At 51.6% G+C, this 14,054-nt stretch overlaps 1 protein-coding gene across 13 annotated transcripts in view; it reads left to right on the top strand.

Moving 5' to 3' along the window:
• Positions 1-14,054, top strand: part of KDM2B (lysine demethylase 2B) — a 156,332-nt gene that overhangs the window by 117,652 nt on the left and 24,626 nt on the right. The window lies entirely within an intron of this gene.

Genomic DNA, 14,054 nt, shown 5'->3' with positions numbered 1-14,054 from the left:
TCATGCATATGCATGGCGCCCCGGCCCTCCCCCGCCGGCCCCTCCCCGCCCCCTCCCGCGCGGGCGTGCGAGGCGCGCGGCGCGGCTCCCTCCTCGCGGCAGCGGGAGCCCGAGCCCGAGCCCGAGCCCGAGCCAGGGCGAGCCGAGCCTGCTCCGGGCGGGCGGCGGCGGCGGCGCCGCTTCAGCCATGTCAGCGCGCGCGAGCCTGGGCCCACCATGAGCCATGGCCATGTCCGTGAGCGCCGAGGACGACGACTATGAATCGGAGCCGGACCAGGTCGGCGGCCCGGGGTGGGGCTGAGGGAGGGACCCGCCGCACGACCTCCCGACCGCCTGTCTGACGCGCCGAGGGCGGCCGCGACGCCGCCGCCGCCGCGATGAGGAGAAAGTTTTGCTGCCGCTGCCGGCGGGGCGGCCGGGGCCGGGCCCGAGCGGGGCGTAGAGGAGCGCGGCAGGCCCGCAGCCGGCCCGGGCAGGGGGCGTGTGCGGCCGAGCGAGCGCGCTGGGGGCCATCGGGCACCGCGGGGACAATGTGGGCCGCCGGGCCTCGCCGTCGGGCGGGCCTGCCGGGCGCCGGCCACGGCCCGGGGCAAGTTGCCGGCGGCCGCGGGGCGCGCCGCGCCCTCCCCCGGCGCCCTCGCCCGCGGCCCACGCGCGTGCCGGCCGCCCCGGGAGCACCCGGACCCCGCGGGCGCCGGCACCTCCTGCGTCTGCGTTCGCAAAGTTGTGCCAGGACCCTCGGCCTCGGGGCTGGAGCGCTCCAAGGGCCCGTGGGCCCGACGGCCCGAGCTTTTGTCTGGGCGCCGCGCGCCCGCCGCCCGCCGTGGGCAGACGGAGACAGGAAGGGGTGCGAGCCGCGGGCCGGCGCGGGCCACCCGGAACCCGGGCGAATCCGCACGGCGGCAGCGGCGGCGGCGGCGGAGGAAGCCGCGACCCCAGATGGCAGGAGTTGGCCTCGGTGGATTCAGAAGGAAAAGCAACCTCTCTCGGGACCAGGGGGAGAAATCTGTGTGTAAAACAAAGCCCTGGGTGTGTTTACGGCGTGAATTTACTCCGGGAAGGTTCGTGTTTAGGAAGAAGGCGAAGAAAGTTGAGGTTTTACGAAGTATAATCTGCAAAATAATACTTGGAACAGGACGCAGACCAGGTAGACGTGTCCGAGGAATTAAGAATGGGATGGATTGAGTTAGCATGTGGCATTGGACGGACTTGGGTGCATAAAACGCTTATTTATAATCCTGGTGGGATAAAGGTGTTGTGGAATGACCCAGCCAAAATGTGGTAACTTTTTTTTTTTTTCATCATTAGGTGCAATTGAGGAAGTGCTCTATAGGCTGCGCTTAAATCGTATCATACGTAGTATTGAGTGGTTTTACCTAACAGGCAGTTGATTTTTATTTTCTCAGCTTTGTTGGAGAATTTTCAGGCACGTGTGCGTTCTGAGGTGTTAGGAATCTCACGGCTCTTTCGGATTGGATTAACCCAGGGACGATTCAAGTGCTTTTGGCTTGAACTTTTATCAAGTCAGTAGCCCTACGTGTGAATGGCTCTCAAAGTCTTGTTCCATAGATCACACTTCAATTCCTGCTTTGAACATTTTCATTTCAGTTTGGGGTCTACTTAATCCTGCGACAGTTTGCCATTTCTGGGGCATTTGGTCATTCATTCGTAGGATGTCAGTATTCTGTGTCAGCTGGGCTTTGATGTCTCCACTGAGCTTTGGTGTTTCAGGATTGGGGTTCCTGTTAGCTGATTTTTGTTTGTTTTTTAAATTTGGTCATACCCTATGGCCTGTAGATACAGTCTTTGACACTGCAAGACTTATTGTGTCTCTGGGCTTACATGTTTTCGGGTCCTGCCACTCCTGAGAGAAACTTCTGTTAAGAGAGGACCTGTAGGCCGTGCGCGGTGGCTCACACCTGTAATCCCAGCACTTTGGGAGGCCAACGCAGGTGGATCACTTGAGCTCAGGAGTTCGAGACCAGCCTGGCCAACATGGTGAAACCCTGTCTCTACTAAAAATACAAAAGTGAGCCGGGCGTGGTGGCCGGTGCCTTTAATCCCAGCTAATCAGGAGGCTGAGGCAGGAGAATCGCTTGAACCCCGGAGGCAGAGGTTGCGGTTGCAATGAGCCGAGATCGTGCCACTGCACTCCAGCCTGAGCGACGAGAGTGAGACTCTGTCTCAAAAAAAAAAAACAAAAACAAAAACCTGTATTCACTGTAGCCAAATTTTTTCTTCCTCCTTCTCACTTTGGTCAAGCCGATTGTGGCACTTGTGGAGTCCTTAGCAACGACTTGAGGTTGTATTGTTAACTTTAAGATGATTTTTTTCCCCACTCGGTGCACTGAGGGAGACGACATCTAAGCCAGGGCAGTGGGGGGCAGGCTTGTCTCGTAGTCCCAACAGAGAAGGTGTTTGTCAGCTAAGGTACCCCGCAGTTGGGGGACACTCTCCTTGCCTCCCTGCTTGCTTTCCTCAACAGTTTTCTCAGCCTGGGCCTGAGAAGAGTGGCTTCCTCTGAGGACCTCGAAAGCATTTGCATCTTCCAAAGCACAGCGAGGGTCTCTGGAGTCTCCAGCTTGCAGGCTCCAGACCCAGCTCTTCTCGAAGTTTCTCTGTACCTCTGTCCCACCCTGCTGAATGGGTTTGGCACCAAAGGAGAAGATCCTTCATGAGGAGAGGTTGCCAAGTCCTGGAGTGTGGATGAACAAGTAGACTCGCCCACCTGCTGGATGAAAGGACCCATCAGGAGGGAGGCCCTGGTGGGAGGCTGCTGCTGCCCCGTCCACCTCTGTAGTTGGTGTGTAGCCCTCACGCCCACCCCATCAGAGTTTTGGCTGCTCCACCTTCCGAGCCTGTGTACTTCTCATCCCCACCTGAGACCTGTCGTGCTGCGCTGGCCTGTCTGCCCCATGCCTTCCCTCAGCAGCCTGGGTTTCCCCAAGTGTCACAGCCTGTGGGACAGGAGACAGGGGATGGGCCTGCGGTGAGCGAGCCATGTTGGCGGGAGACCCCTTGTGTGCTCTTTGCCGGTGTGCACCCTTGGCGGGAACTTCTCCCACAGACTTCATTTGCTTCTCTAGTACAAAATGTGTCAGAAAATTCTTCAGCTTGTTTTCCAAGTTGAAGAGGTGTCTCCTAAAGGAGGGCTTTTAGAAGAATTCTTGTTCCATCTTGTTTTTTGTTTTGAGTCAGGGTCGTGCTCTGTCACGCAGGCTGGAGTACAGTGATATGATTATAACTCATTGCAGTCTTGAACCTCCTGGGCTCAAGCGATCCTCCTGCCTCAGCCTCCTGAGTAGCCAGGACTACAGGCACGCATGACCACACTCAGCTACTAATTTTTTTATTTTTTATTTATATAGAGATGGGGTCTTGATATGTTGCCCAGGCTGGTCTTGAACTTCTGGCCTCAAGTGATCCTCCTGTCTTGGCTTTCCAAAGTGTTGGGATTACAGGCATGAGCCACTGCGCCTGGCCAGTTTTTTTTTTTTTTCTCGATGTGAAAATAGCTTCTATTATTTTTTCTATAAAAATGACTACAGGCTGGGTACAGTGGCTCATGCCGGTTATCCCAGCACTTATGGGAGGCTGAGGCAGGTGGATGGCTTGAGCTCGGGTGTTTGGGACCAGCCTGGACAACATGGTGAAATCCCATCTACAAAAAAGTACAAAAATTAGCCAGGTACAGTGTCATGCACCTGTAGTCCCAGCTACTCGGAGGCTGAGGTGGGAGAATTGCTTGAGCGCAGGAGTTTGAAGCTGCAGTGAGTAGTGATGGCCCCATTGCATTCCAGCCTGGGTGACAGAGTAAGACCCTTTCTCAAAAAAATTTTTTTAAATAAAAATAAAAATGACTACAGCTTGTTGAAAAAATCAGGAAATTATGGAGAAGAAAATCTCTCAGAAATTTATGTGGTCATAGAACCATTGTTACCAATTATAGCTATTTTATTTTACTTTAAGTTCTGGGATACATGTGCAGAACGTGCAGGCTTGTTATATAGGTATACATGTGCCATGGTGGTTTGCTGCACCTATCAACCCGTCATCTAGGTTTTAAGCCCCACATGCATTAGGTATTTGTCTTAGTGCTTTTTTTTTTTTTTTTTTTTGTTTGAGACAGAGTCTCGCTCTGTTGTCCAGGCTGGAGTGCAGTGACGCGATCTCAGCTCACTGCAATGTCTGCTTCCTGGGTTCAAGCGATTTTTCCTGCCTCAGCCTCCTGAGTGGCTAGGACTACAGGTGTGCGCCACCATGGCCGGCTAATTTTTGTATTTTTAGTAGAGACGGGGTTTCACCATGTTGGTCAGGCTGGTCTCGAACTCCTGACCTTGTGATCCACCCGCCTTGGCCTCCCAAAGTGCTGGGATTATAGGCGTGAGCCACCACGCCTGGCCTCTTTTTTTTTTTTTTTTTTTTGCTGAGGCAGGGTCTCACTTTGTTGCACAGGCTGGAGTGCAGAGGTGCCATCACACCTGGCTAATTTTTGTGTTTTTTGTAGAGATGCGATTTTGCTGTGTTGCCCAGGCTGGGCTCGAACTCCTGGGCTCAAACGATCTGCTGCCTCAGCCTCCCAAAGTGCTGGGATTACAGGTGTGAGCTACCACACCTGGCCTATAGCTTCTTAAACAGTGAAATTTTGCCAGCCGGGCGCGGTGGCTCACGCCTGAAATCCCAACACTTTGGGAGGCTGAGACGGGTGAATCACAAGGTCAGGAGTTCGAGACCAGCCTGGCCAACATGGTGAAACCCTGTCTTTACTAAAAATACAAAAAATTAGCTGGGCGTGGGGCAGATGCCTGTAATCCCAGCTACTAGGGAGGCTGAGGTAAGAGAATCGCTTGAACCTGGGAGGCAGAGGTTGCAGTGAGCTGAGATTGTGCCACTGCACTCTAGCCCAGGCAACAGTATGAGACTCCGTCTCAAAAAAAAAAAAAAAAAAAAGTGAAATTTTAAGACAGGGGCCTCTGATCCTTCTTGAAAATGTATGAAAAAGTTTTGTTACTTTGTGCCTATATACATTTTTGGAGGAAGAGGTCTTTAGCTTTCCTCAGATTCTTCAGAGGTCCTCCCATCCCCTGGGCTTTCTGGTAGTTCTTGTGTTTTTAGTCTCTCGCTCCTTACTCTCTATATATTAAAAAACCCAGAGCCTGGAGTCTACAGGCGTGTGTTAAGGGGCCTGCAACACTCTGGTAAAATCCAGCTTTTCCTGGGCTGTCCATTATGCTTGCAGATTTGAGGACAGGAATAATACTGAGATAAATACAGCTGTGTAGTGCGATATAGTACAACGTTAGCATGCACAAAGAAATCGGGGGGCCTGTGGCCTTCCCTTGTGGGGCTGTCCGTGTAATGTTATTTGGAGTACTTTGGCAGAAAACTTGGGACTGTCTTAATTGTAAAAACATATAGCTACATTTTACTGTTTTTCTCACTTCTCTTGACAGTTGAAACTTGTAACTGCTCCCTTCTTGAAACTTCCCTGGCTCTTGTGATGCCACAGCCTCCTACTGCTTGTCTGGCCTTTCTGGCCATTTCCCAGCAGGTTGGTTTTCCTCACCTGCCCCTTGAATGCTTTCAGTCTTGAAGGGACTGTTGGAGATTCTCTTTTCACTCTTCCATTCCCCCTGGACATCCTCACGGACTTAACTAGTTTGAGCACCTATGCAGTGTCGGTTCCCAGGTGTGTACCTTAGCTCTGGTTCCACCTGCTTGCTGGGCAACACCTTCCTTGGCTGTCCCGTAGGCCCCTTGGATTCCGCATGCCCACAGCAGTCCTTGTTTCTTCCCCTCTCCCGAGCCCCCTTGTTCTTCTGTTGCTCAAGTCGGAAACCTCAAAGTCCTCCAGAAGTCTGCTTGCATACCCCATGTTCAGCCAATCACCGGGTCTTCTAAAACTGGGTCTGCTTCTAAAGCATCTCCTGAATCATCCCCTCCTCTTCATTCCTTCCATTCCTTCTGCTCCTGCCTTCATCATCTTCAGCTGATCTCCCTGTCTTTTGTCTTGCCCACTGCCCCAAAAATATCCACTCCCCTCACTGTTGCCAGAATACAGTCATGTTGTGAAGCCTTTAACTTACTGCGATGGGTCCAGTTCCCTACTGTGGTAGATGAGGCCCTGCAGGATGAGGCTCCAGCCACTTCAGAGCTGTTTTCCAGCAGCTGTGTCGAGCTATTTGCAGTTCCTTGAATGTGTCACGCAGTTTCACATCTCTCTCTTGCTCTTCCTTCTGCCGAGAATATCCACTTCGTAACCCCACTCCCACCCCTGGCACGCAGGGTCCTGTTCTCCCTCTAAGACCCACCTTAGTCACCACCTCCTATGTTCTGGGGTGCTTTTTCCAGCCTCCCTTATCCATGATATGAGGCATCTCTTCTGGGTTAGCATGCCAGGGTCCAGGCTTTAGAGCCACTGCCTGGGTCTGTATCTCAGCTTTCTCATTCATTGATAGTACGACATCGGGCGGATGACTTAACTGTGGCATGCCTCAGTTTCCTCACTTGTAGATGGAGATAATAGTAATTCCTTCCTCATAGATTATTGATACAGAGTGTGGTGGCTCACGCCGGTAATCCTAAAGCTTTGGGAGCCTGAGGTGGTAGGATTGCTTGAGGCTGGGAGTCCAAGACCAGCCTGGGTTACATAGCAAGACCCCATCCCTACCAGAAAAACAAAAAAGATTGTTGATACAGATATTGATGAATGACTAGCACTTAAGTAAGTGTTACCTTTTGGCCAGGTTCGATGGCTCACACCTGTAATCCTAGCACTTTGGGAGGCCAAGTCAGTCGGGTCACTTGAACCCAGAAGATTGAGACCAGCCTGTGTGACATAGTGGGACTCCATCGCTCAAAAAAAAGAAAAAGAAAATAAAAATTAGCTGGTGTGGTGGCACATGCCTGTATCTCGGCTACTAAGGAGGCTGACATGGGAGGATCACCTGAGCCCTGGGAAGTCGAGGCTGCGGTTAGCTGAGATCACGCCACTGCACTCCAGCCTGGGTGACAGAGCGAGACCCTGTCTCAAAAACAGCTCTGCCACTGGAGTGCAGGGGCATGATCTCGGCTTACTGGAACCTCCACCTCCTGGTTTAGGTGATTCCCCTGCCTCAACCTAGTTGTTAGTTTTTAATGTCATCATAATGATGTTGCATTGCATTTATGTGGTTGCACGTCTTTCTTCTTCCAGAGTGTAATGCCTTTCAGACTAGGGAACACATTTTACTCATTTCTGTAGTTCTAGCACTTAGCATCAAATCAGATACATAATTCACAGCCAGGAAACACTTGGGTTGGTGGATGTGTGAATTAGGGGGTTAATGAATGAGTCTAGAGTGCAAATTACATACTCTATTAGTTAGTGATGTTAAGCATCTTTTCATGTGCTTACTGGCCATTTGTAGATCTTTTTTGGAGAAATAGCTATTTAAATCCTTTGCCCATTTAAAAATTACCTATTCATCTCTTTATTATTGAGTTGTCGGAGTTCTTTGTATATTCTAAGTACTAACTGCTTGCTAGATACATGATTTACAAATATTTTCTCCCATTCTATGGGCCTTTGCACATGATAGTGCCCTTTGAAGCACCAAAGTTTTTTTTTTTTTTTTTCTGAGATGGAGTTTCACTCTTGTTGCCCAGGCTGGAGTGCAATGGTGTGATCTTGGCTCACCGCAACCTCCGCCTCCTGGGTTCAAGCGATTCTCTTGCCTCAGCCTCCTGAGTAGCTGGGATTACAGGCATGTGCAACCACACCTGGCTAATTTTGTATTTTTAGTAGAGATGGGGTTTCTCCATGCTTGTGAGGCTGGTCACCAACTCCCAACCTCAGGTGATCCTCCCGCCTTGGCCTCCCAAACCGCTGGGATCACAAGAGTGAGCCACCATGCCCAGCAAAAGTTTTTAATTTTGATGAAGTCGAATTTATCTTTTTTTTGACACCTGTGCTTTTGGTATCATATCAGAGAAACCCTTGCCTAATTCAAAGTCATAAAGATTTACACTTGTGTTTTCTTCTAAGAGGTTTATAATTTTAGCTGTGCATTTAGGTCTTTGATCCATTTTTGAGTTAATTTGTATATGTGGTGTGAGGTAGGGGTCTATCTTTGTTCTTTTGCGTGTGGATAGCTATTCGTCCCAGCACCATACGTTGAAAAGACCATTCTTTACCCAACTGAATTGCCTTGGCATCCTTGTTAAAAATCATTTGGTCAAAATATGACTTTATTTCTGGACTCTCAATTCTGTTTCATTGATCTATAGGTCTGTCTTTATGCCACTACCATCACAGCCTTGTTTATTGTAGCTTTGTAGTGAGTTTTGAAATCAGAAAGTGTGTGTCTTTTTTTTTTTTTTTTTTTTTTTGAGCAGAGTCTCGCTCTGTTGCCAGGCTGGAGTGCAGTGGCGTGATCTTGGCTCACTACAACCTCTGCCTCCGGGTTCAAGTGATTCTCCTGCCTCAGCCTCCCGAGTAGCTGGGACTACAGGCGTGTGCCACCATGCCCAGCTAATTTTTGTATTTTTAGTAGAGACAGGGTTTCACCAGGTTGAGCAGGATGGTCTCAATCTCTTGACCTTGTGATCTGCCCACCTCGGCCTCCCAAAGTGCTGGGATTACAGGAGTGAGCCACCGTGCCCAGCCTTTTTAGACGGAGTTTCACTCTTGTTGCCCAGGCTGGAGTGCAATGTCATGATCTTGGCTCACTGTAACCTCCACCCCCTGGGTTCAAGTGATTCTCCTGCCTCAGCCTCCCAAGTAGCTGGGATTACAGGCACGTGCCACCACGCCTGGCTAATTTTGTATTTTTAGTAGGGATGGGGTTTCACCATGTTGGACAGGCTGGTCTTGAACTTGTGACCTCAAGGGATCCACCTGCCTCGGCCTCCCAAAGTGCTGGGATTATAGGCGTGAGTCACTGCCCCCACCCCCCATCCCCCTGTTTTTTTAAGATTGTTTTGGCCATTCCAGGTCTTTTGCATTTTCATGAATTTTAGGATAGTGTGTCCATTTCTGCAGAAAAGTCAGTTGAGTTTTTGTTTTGTTTTTATTTTTTTAATTCTTGTTTTGTTTTTGAGACAAGGTTTTATTCTGTCGTCCAGGTTGGATGCAGTGGCTTGATCTCAGCTCAGTGCAACCTCTGCTTCCTGTGCTCAAGTGATTCTCCAGCTTCAGCCTCCTAAGTAGCTCGGACTACAGGTGTGTGACAGCACACTCAGCTAGTCTTTTTATTTTTTTGGAATCTTGCTTTGTTGGCCAGGCTGGTCTTGAACTCCTGAGCTCAAGCGATCTGCCTATCTTGGCCTCCCAAAGTGCTGAGATTATAGGCATGAGCCACTGTGCCCAGCCCCAGTTGGGATTTTGCTTGGGGTCGCGTTGAGTCTGTTGATCACTTTGGGGAGTATAACCGATCTTAACAATATTAAATCTTCCAATTCATGAACACGGATGTCTTTCCTTTAATTTAGGTTAATCCAAGTAATTTTAATCCCTATAATTTAGAGCTGAGGGATTGAGGAGGTTCTGTCCGTGCATTTTCTGGTGGATAATATCTGGTGGACCAGAGGAACTCAAATATTGGTGGGATGAATGAATAAACCTTGATAGCATTCACTTAAAGGACAATGCTTTTGAGTTGCTGATGGAGAAGAGGTGTAGGAATACCAAGATATTTGTGTGTGTGTGTGTGTGTGTGTGTTTATGTTTCCGATCTTCCTAACCTTTCATAGTGGGCTGAGGATATGGTTCCTGGGCTGATAAAATCAACAAGTCGCCTTGGTGTTGGGGATGCTGGTTCGTAAATGAATGTCTGGGGATGCCGTCACTTCCTTTGCTGGGACAGGGGTAGGACAGAGTGGAAGTTAGAATTGGTGTTTGAGGCCAGGCACAGTGACTCATGCCTGTAACCCCAGCACTTCAGGAGGCTGAGGCGGGCAAATCACTTGAGGCCGGGAGTTTGAGACCAGCCTGGCCAACATGACGAAACGCTATCTCTACTAAAAATATAAAACTTAGCTGGGCTTGGTGGCGCACACCTGTAATTCCAGCTGTTCGGGAGGCTGAAGCACAAGAATTGCTTGAACCCGGGAGCCAGAGGTTATAGTGAGCCAAGGTGACGCCACTGCACTCCAGCCTGGGTGACACAGTGAGACTCTATCTCAAAAAAAAAAAAAAAGAAAAAGAAAAGAAAAGAATTGGCGTTTGAAACTTTGGGTAGCACCCAAAAGATATCAGGACAGAGAAAGCTGTGTGCCAAAAGGAGAGAGCTCTGGCAGACTCACCTTCCTTTCTATTCCATTTGTCCCTTTTTGTGTCACTGTTTTCTGTATTCTGCCATCACGTTTCCTGGTTGGGTCTTCAGAGTCCCAGTTGGACTTTTTAATGGAGGCCTCCGAGGTCTGTCTTACCTGTGGGTTTTTCAGTGGGCTTCATTAGGATCCTGCGTTGCTCTGTCGCTGAACCAACTCTTGATGAGCCAGGCGGGGGCCACTGCCGGCAGCAGAAACCTTCCTGGCCTGATTTGGCAGTGGCTAGACAGGGCCTCATCAAGGTCTCGAGAGACTGCAGCTTCTCACACCTCTTCTTTCAGGATGTTGTCTGGTATGTGCTCTGTGATTTTCCCAGATGTCTCCACTGCTGTTGAGGTCCAGGCAGGTTGTTTTCCATGGGCTGGATGAGAAGGTGCTTTGGTTGGTGCAGGCAAATGGGCTTGTTTTGCAGTGACATAGGAGCTTCGAGACTCAGACTGGATTGGCCCAACGTTTTTACTTGCCCAGACACTGTCCTCGGGGCAGGGAGGCCAGAGGCACTCAGTGGCTATTGATACCTGGCGTTCCTTTGAACTCCTGGAATTTTTTCAGTTTTTTACCAGAGAAGCTCGTCTTTAGACTCTCCAGCTCTGGGGATCTGGTTTTGTCCTGGGAGGTGGCCCACACGCTGGCCACTTCACACCTGACTGGAGGCCTCAGACGCCGCCCATAGCATTGCCTGTGTTCCAGGTATTTGAAGAGTGAGCTGGTAACAGGGCACCTGTCCTTTGGAGGGGTAGAATCAGAAAGTGCTATTGTGGGCTGTGATGACAGGGAGAAACGTTTTTGGATTTCCGCTTCTCTGGAAGTAGCTGTGCTTCTCTGCACCTCTTGTTGGCACCCTTCGCACTGAGGCATCGTGGCACTAGCTGGGAAGCCCTTCCAGGAGCGTGTGGCCATCCCAGTGGGTCTGTGGGCCCCTCGCTGCACTTCGCACATGCATTTGCTGTGGTTTAGTGTGTTCAGTGCACAGCACCGGAGTGCACGCATCATGCTGGTTCCATGACCACAGGCAAATTACTGGCTTCATGAAGGCATCCTCTGCAGGGCTGTTATTGGGAAAGTTAGGTAATATCATCAGTAAAGTGATGGCCACGGTGCCCGCAGATGGGGGTGCTCAGGGAATCCCTGCCCTCACGCGGCATGGCCGTCATCTCGGTCCTCAGCGCTGCCTGCCTGGCCTTGGCTGCTCTGTCGGCTGCTCACCTTCAGGTTCACAGTCTGCTCTGCGCCATTCTCAAATCCAGGAAGCTCTGAAAACTGATCTCGTTTTACTTCTCACGTGGGCAGCCAGACCTGACTCGGATGGACGTGTGCAGTGTATGGTGGACTTGGCCCCCGAAAGGTGCTAATCGCAGTGGGACTATGCGAGTATGTTGGGGGCATCCGGCCCTCATTGTAAGGATGGATTTCTTCCTTTTTTGTTTTTTGAGACAGGGTCTTGCTCTGTCTCCTAGGCTGGAGTACAGTGGATGATCACAGCTCACTGCCACCTCAAACTCCTGGGCTCAAGCAATCCTCCCACCTCAGCCTCCTGAGTAGCTGGGTCTGCAGGTGCACACCACCACACCTGGCTAATTTAAAAAATTTTTTGTAGGTCTCACTATGTTGCCCAGGCTGATGTTGAACTCCTGACCTCAAGTGATCCTCCCACCTCAGCCTCCCAGCGTGCTGGGCTTATAGGCGTGAGCCACCGTTCCTGGCGCCCTTTGCTGCTTTGGATGGTCCCTTTACCCAGGTGACTGGTGGTGGCCAGCTTGCCTGTGGGTGGCCCTGCAGTTCAGGGCTTGCCCTCCCTGTGACAAGGCCTTCTGCTGGGCTGCCCCAGAGCAGAGGGCAGGCATGACTGAGGGTCCTGAGCAGCTGGGGAAGACCAGTGGGAGATGAGGGTGGTAGAGCCGGGGAGCACCTCTCTTTCCTCTTTGGGGTTCACAGCAGGTTGAGTAGGGTAGAGGCCCAGAGCGCCAGTGCTTCCTGAGGGGCCGCTTGGGCTGATGGGGGCCTGGAAGCTCCTTGAATGCTGCGGGAAGGTGAATCGGAGGGAGGGGTCTGCTTAGGTGTTGACAGCAAAGTGGGTGGCACGTGAGGCTGCGGGCTTTCTACAGGGACCACTGCACTGGAGAAGAAAGTTGATGGTGGCGAGGCTGTATTCGAGGAGAAAGGGGGGCTGTTTTTCTTCCTATGCAGTTGGAAGTTTCTAGGAAGCCCCTAAGGTGCAGGGAGTTGTGTGTGTTGTGAGAGGGGCTCCCTGTGATGTGGACCTTCTCCATTGGAGTGTATGAATAGTAACAGCTCTTCTGGGTCTGTGTGCTCCCAAAAGTATGGGGTTTTGTTTGGGGATTCAAGTATGACAAGTCACTGAAATGAAGAGGGTGGGACTCTGGACCAAAGGGTGTTCAGTTAGCTGGAAAGGGGCTTTAGGCGTTAGATGCCGTTAGGTCAGCTGGTTTCCAGGGTGACCACGTGTCTCCCTGACAGGGACTTCACCATTTCTCAGCCACCCCAGGCTCTCCAGAAAGATGCCACAGACAAGAAAAGCTCTACCATCCTGGTCCCTCCCACTACAGGTCCCAGGTGGACAGGGGACCTCCGTGGACAGTGTCCTCAGCAGCTAGCTTAGGGCTCCCCCGTAGATCCTGGGTCTGCAGGAGGCTCTGGGGCTGGGAACCAGAGGGCAGGGGCTGTGGCTGTCCCATTTTCCTGGCTTAGCTGCTAGCCCAGCTCTCTGTCCACCTACTGTCTCTCTCTTCTGTGAGTCCCAGGGAAGGGAGCATTTGGAGCCCATCTAGGGAAGATCTGAGTAGTCAGGGACCTAAAGGTTACTATCCCATCCTCCCTGGGGTGGCTCTGGTTTGTTGAGTGCATTCTGCATGCCAGGCTGGCTGGTAGAGAGGTGCAGTGGCGCACAAGACACCTGTGGTGAGTGCCCTCCTGTGCCCTGTCTCAAAGGGAAGGAACAGATGATTACCATCATGAGTGCTCTAACAGGATCCCCCAGAGGGGCCCTGAACCCAGTGCAGGTGGGCAGTAGGGGCTTCCAGAAGAAAGCAGCCTGTAAACTGACCAGACGGGATGAGTGGGCATCAGCCAAGTGGCTTGGGGGAGGGTGGGGTTGGCCTTCCGGGCTGGGGGAACAGAGACCGATTGTGTGGCCCCTTGCGGTCTTTCTTGGGGAGCAGACGGAGGTGGGAAAGGTGGGCAGGGTCCGAGCCTGTGGGTGCGGCCATGGAAGGTCTCGAGCTGTGTGCTGCGGCAAGAAGCACGCGCCCTCTGTCGTCCTCTCCTAGAGCTGCCGTAACGGGTGGCTTAAAACAACGGGCCTTTCTTCTCTCCCGGTTCTGGAGGCCAGGAGTCTGGAGTCAAGGTGTGGGCTGGCGGGCCGGGCTGGCTCTGCGGGCTCTAGGGGAGGGTCCTTCCCCGCGCCTCCAGCTCCTGGTATGTGCTGCCATCCTTGGCACTTCTTGGCTTGTAGACAGGGCTCCAGTCTGTGGAAGGCCTGTGTCTTCACACACGTTCTCTACGTGCGTGTCCGTCTCTGTGTCCAAAAGTTCCCCTTTCGTAAGGACACCAGTCATACTGGATTAGCGTTCACCTGAATTACCTCGTTTAACCTGACGGTCTCTGCAAAGCCCCCATCTCCAAATAAAGATCACACTCTGAGGAATGGGGTTTAGAGCCCCCATCGTGTCTTTCTGGGGTACACAGTTTGCTCCCTAACACCCTTTCCGGGGGTCTGGCCGTGC

This window comes from Gorilla gorilla, chromosome 10 (genome assembly GCF_029281585.2).
Source record: "Gorilla gorilla gorilla isolate KB3781 chromosome 10, NHGRI_mGorGor1-v2.1_pri, whole genome shotgun sequence".
Lineage (NCBI taxonomy): Eukaryota > Metazoa > Chordata > Mammalia > Primates > Hominidae > Gorilla > Gorilla gorilla.
The sequence above is the reverse complement of the archived record's forward strand: the minus strand, read 5'-3'. Positions and strand labels throughout refer to the sequence as shown.